The sequence below is a fragment of the Lactuca serriola genome, chromosome 5 (genome assembly GCF_051521515.1).
Source record: "Lactuca serriola cultivar US96UC23 chromosome 5, Lser_US96UC23_V15, whole genome shotgun sequence".
Lineage (NCBI taxonomy): Eukaryota > Viridiplantae > Streptophyta > Magnoliopsida > Asterales > Asteraceae > Lactuca > Lactuca serriola.
Window position 1 is genome coordinate 216,749,680 of NC_136412.1, and position 5,976 is coordinate 216,755,655.

Below are 5,976 nucleotides of genomic sequence, written 5' to 3' on the forward strand. Positions count from 1 at the left end.
CCACGCGAGAGGGAGGAAGGTCCTAGGCACTACTCGTCGGTAACGGGGTGGACGAAGTGTCTGAGTAGTGCGAACATCTTCTGCAACTACTCTTCCGAAGGTTCTGAGTTTTCTCGATCTAGGTCAAATCTAGTGAATATATGGTTCCATCACTCAGAACTTTAATCTCCTCATCCACTCTTCTCAGAGTTTAACTTATCGCAGCTTCTGGATTTCCGGGATATCCGCTGAGATGCTTAATTCGTGGGATTAAGCGTGAGTGGATGGTCGTAGTCAATGTGTAGCACTTGGTTCCTGGTACGTAAATCCTATTTGAGTATTTCTCTTCTTTTAGCCTTGGACTCGGAGAGTCATAGGTCCGACTTGCCGAGTAGATGCGGGAACCGGGACACGTTTAAGTTGGCGACTCGGCGAGTCCATATCCTGGACTCGGCGAGTCACAGCTGTTGGATGAAACCCTAAGTTTCAGGGGTTTGCACCCTATTTAAACAACATATCTTCCCCAAGCCAGCCCCCATTCACACCCCAGAGCTTCCAACCCTCGTTCTAAGTTGTTCATTTAGAGTTTGAAGCATTTGTTGTGTGATCTTGAAGGTTTTGAGGCAAAAGGGAAGTAGATCAAGAGGAAGGGAAGGAATCCAAACATCTTTGTGCTCTCTCAGCAGTTCCTTTGAGGTATAACCCGTTTTCCCCATGTTTCTATGCTTATTACTTCATTTAAGTCATTCTTGAGCCAATCCCCAAGCTTGTATGTGCAATATAAGTCGTAATAAGTTGATTAGCCTCTAGATCTAGGCAGGATTGAGCTCCAGGAGCTCAGATCTGTTACCTTTATGGACCCATGTTGCTTGTTCACCCTAGATCTACCCTTTTGAGGCATTTTGAACCCTAAAATCCGTATTGGTGAATATCTACACGTAAAGTTGGAAACTTTACGTGTGATTTGTGTTCTAGGAGTCCAGATCTGTGAATGGCATGGACTGGAATCGAGCAAATCTATGTATTTAGTGGGTGCATGGCAACGACTCGGCGAGTCATTCATGTGACTCGGCGAGTCTGTTCGCGAGTCTCCGAGTTTGTCCCATTTTCGTAGTGTCGAGTGAGCAGTGAGTCACGGGGTGTGACTCAGTGAGCCAGAAGCTGAACTCATCTATAGAGGAACTCGGCGAGTCAATGCCCTGACTCGGCGAGTTCAAGGCAATCTCCTTAGATCAAGAACAGACTCGGCGAGTTGTTCATACAACTCGGCGAGTCGCAGCATAAGTGTTCTTCGGATGAAGATGAACTCGCCGAGTTGTTCATACAACTCGGTGAGTAGGATGAAGGACTTGAATATTAGTTTAGAAGGAGAACTCGTCGAGTCGTCGCCTAACTCGACGAGTAGTAACGGGATTCAGGACAATCGTTTGGGTAGGGACTCGGTGAGTTGGAAAGCAAACTCGGCGAGTCGGGTCAACTGAAAGTTGACTTTGACTTTGACTTAGGGCATGATCAGGGGTAAAATGGTCATTTTACCCAAAGGACAGTTAACATTGTTTGATTGAGTATGTTGTGGGAATTGCAGCCGGAGGAATTCCGGAGCAGCAGCAGCAGCAGTAGACAGTCAGTTCCCGATCAGATCAGCAGCTACTTCGAGGTGAGTTACCTTCCAGTAGCGGTGGGCCTACGGCCACAATGCCGGCCCACCAGTAGGAGTTGTATGTAGATGATTGTCTCCGTGATATTCATCTAGGGATTACTACTACCTGTGTTATGTTTATGTGCTAGTATGATATGATGTTATGTGCTAGTGATAGTAGGGGGGGGGGGGGAGATAGTCCCCGAGGTATCCGGTCGGTAGGGCCGAAGGGGTAGTTATACCCAGCCATGTTAGATAAATCTGATATCGTGATACATGTTATGTGATAGTAGTGGAGGGGAGGAATAGTTCCCCAGTATCCGGTCGAGAGGACCGAAGGGGAGGCCAGCACCCAAATATGCTAGGCAGTATCCGGTCGAGAGGACTGAAGGGGAGGCCAGCACCCAGATATGCTAGGCAATACCCGGTCGAGAGGGCCGAAGGGGTAGGTCGGGCACCCAGATATGCCTGACAATGTATGTATGTTATGAGATTATATGGTATGTGGTACAGTGGGGGAACTCACTAAGCTTCGTGCTTACGGTTTTCAGTTTTGGTTTCAGGTACCTCCTCAGCTAGGGGAAAGGAGTCGGCGCGGTAGCAGCATGTCACACACACACACACCCTCTTGTTTCCGCAGTTACGAGTTTATTCTGGGATTGATACTCTGATATTTGATTGATCGAATGTTGTGGTTTTCAATTTGGTTTTCGATGTGAAATGGTTTAATCAAACAATGTTTTAACTGTTAAGGCTTTCATGTAATGTTTTATAACGAAATTTTTGGACGTAAAAATTGGGTCGTTACACAATGTCCTTGACTCTTGCGACTTAGATTTCCTTACCAACCGAGGGTGTTAGCTACTATGCTGGCTTAACCGAGATGACAACAAATTTCGGATTTGTGGTCATTATAGTAGCTCAATCCACCGTGGTTCTCTTGACTCTATCTCCTATTCTACAGAATAGGATGAAAGGTTTTACTATGAGGTTCGTGGTAGAGCTCATATTCGGCTTAACCACTAATACTTGGTGTATGCAAGCCGTATATAATTGAGGTCGTCAGGATGTTCAGTTGTGCGACTCCACCCCAGACCCACAACCCAACGAGGAACAGGGAGTAGGGAGGAAGCACACATCTTAAATCTTTTTGATCTCAATTATATACCACTCTTATGCATATACTCAGTTATAGTGGTTAGTCCCATGAGTTCTATCCTCTTGATTCACGAACCGGATTGCGAGGTGCGAAGGGTCTTTCTGGGTTTCTACGGTGTCTGCTTCGGATGGTTATCATCTTCTGGAATGCCTGTAGTGCCTTTCGCTTCGATTTCTATCTGTCTAATAAGGGTTGGTTAACAGCGCGCGGTACCCTCTCTTGGGTACTTCGGACGGATTTGAAATAAGAGTGACAACTGACGGATCGTATTAGTCTTTATTATTTTTATTTTGTTTAGGTTCGGAAGAACCTTTATTTGCCGAAATGGCTATGGAGAAAGTTCTTTTTACACAGAACTAAGGATTTACACATGGTTGCACGATTGTCGAACCATGATTGATAGAGGCGTCGAAGTTGGCATACTTCGACATGATATAGAATGAGGATCGATAGGGTCATGTGCTAAACGGGCACATAAGTTCTAGACATCTCGGGTTTCGTCCCGTGTATCACTATCGCGGATACTTGGACCGATAGAGTCGACGCAGAACTATAGAGAGTCCTGAGTGTTTCTGAGTAAAGTACCTTTTCATGAATAGATTCTCACGAGGCATTTCTATAATCGCCTAACATATACTCGTCATGTATAACTAAGATGGGGAGGACTGTTGACTGAGCAACTCCGCCCTAAATCCACAACCAAACGAGGAATAGGAAATGAGTCGACATTCACTCACTCTAGGTCTATCCATCTCAATTATACATGGTCGTAACGTATATACTTAGCCATTATAGTTTTACCTGATGAATTTTTTTTGAGTAAATTACACGAATGGTCCCTATGGTTTAGGGTAATTTGCACGTTTGGTCCCTAACTTATTTTTTTAACTCGGAAGGTACCTACAGTTTATTTTTGTTACACGTTTGGTCCCTGTCTTACCTAAAAAGACTATTTTGCCATTGATTTTTTAATTTATTTAAATAAACACACCTCGAACTCCATTCCCCTCACCTTACCTTACCTATCCCATCATTTTTCCCTATTTAAATAATAGTCTTTTTAGGTAAGATAGGGACCAAGCGCGTAACAAAAACAAATAGTAGGGACCAAACGCGTAACAAAAACAAACAGTAGGGACTTTCTGAGTTAAAAAAAATTAGTTAGGGACCAAACACGTAAATTACACCAAACCATAGGGACCATTCATGTAGTTTACTCTTTTTTTTATTTTATAACAGTGCTGCGACTTTCGCCTTAACGGGGAAGTAATTACATTTAGAATTAGCCTTTTAATGTTTTCGATTAGTTATCTGAGATTGAGAGACGTACCAAAAATCTACCAGTTTCCTTTATGCTTCTCCCTAAGCATTAGAGTTAGCCTCTTCCTGTACCCCTGTTGTTTCTCCTGTAGCAGTGATCCTTAGTATCCTCCCGTCTGCACCGGAGTTCTTTATTATTGGACAATCCCTTTTGAGGTGTCCCGTCTCACCGCACTGATGACATGCCTGTTCGTACTGGTATTGGTAGTAGGAGTGAGGTGCTTAGTTAGAGTTACGTGGACGCGGGTGCCCTCCTCGTTCATCTACTTTGAAAATTTCCCTTTAAAGATTCCGAATTTGACACCACCATTGTGTGTAGGGTTGGACCCGATGCCTGGGACTTGTGGAAGGGGTCGTGTTGGCGCTGAAGGGGTGGGGGTTTCCACTTGATGTTGTTGTGCGGCAAGTCTGTGGAGTCGTTGGCTCTCCTTTCGAGCTTGACGATTCCGTTTCCTCCTCTCTGTTTTACCACTTCGCATGTTCGTGACTGTTGCCATTTGTTGGCTCCCTAGGTTTGGTTTTGTAGGTGTTGGGATGGAAGGGTTGGTAGGGGTATTGACTGTCTCGACTCGTTGCCTTTCGGAAGGTCCTTGAGTCGAGGTACTTCCTTCCTCGTTCTTAAACTTTCTCTTCGGTGGAGTTGGTTGAGGTTCTTGAGTGGCTGGGTATGCAGGTGTTGGTTGCTGTTGTCCATTGCTGGGATCGGGATTCCCGATAGGGCTCTTGCTAACACTTGCGTTGTTAGCATTCAGTTGAGCCATGGCAGCTGCAACGGCTGCCGAGACTGCAGCCTGGAAAGTAGCTTCATCGAATAGGAGAGTCGGTTTCTTGCCAGTGGATGGGTTACGCTTCCTCGGCGGCATGGTTTTCCCTACATGAAAAGGAACACAAGCTGGTGAGAGATGATGGTTAACCCTGGACGTATCTGTCCTTACTATATTAGGCATAAATTTTCTCGTGCTTCAGATATTGGTTGCTTGAGTGTCGACCTACATCCCTATGATGTAGTCCGGGTATCAAGGTAGGGGTATGAGTATCGGAAAAAGCCATAAGATGGGAGTCGTTCCTACTAAGTTACCTTTATACTAGGAAAGGTTTCACTCTCCAGCCTGGAAAAATTTGAGAACAGTTCGGAACGAAGACCGCGGGAAGAAAGTCTCATCAAGACTTATGGCTAAACACCCTCAATAGAGGTGTAGGGATCCGATCTAATCGTATTACTTGCAACGGGAAAAAGGCGATTCACCTAACACATAGCGTGAGTAATGTAATCACTAACTCACTAAATTGTATTATTTTATGGGTGTATTTGATGGGTTTTATGCATAAGAACAATCCTATGTGCTCATACAAACCCTAATGCTTGGATCTAGGTTTCTCTATTGTACATGCTTTGAATCCAAGACTAATAACCTTAGATCTAACATATTATAAACTGAATTAGGGTTTATAGAATTACCTTTAATTGTTATATAGTAATAACAATTAATTCCTTGCTTGAATAGGCCTTAGAAAGCTTAGTGCCTCAAGTGCTGCACCTCTAATGGAGTCACAAACACCTTATGCAACTTGGATGAAGAGGAGAAGAGAGGGGAGGCACCAAAAACGGCTGGAAACCCTAATGGAAGACTTGTCCACGTTTTTGGGGCATAGGGGCCCTTTATATACATGTAGGCTATTAGGGTTTACAACTAGGAAACCCTAATTTGACTGCTTAGGCCCTAAGCAGCCCATGGACTCCTTAATCATATCCCTTGGACGATTTCTAATGGGCTTCCCATAGAATTCGTCCAACCTATATATTATTAGGTGATCCATAGCCCAATTATAATTATCTTATAATTACAACTTCAGTCCCCTAAGTTTAATTAATCTCTTT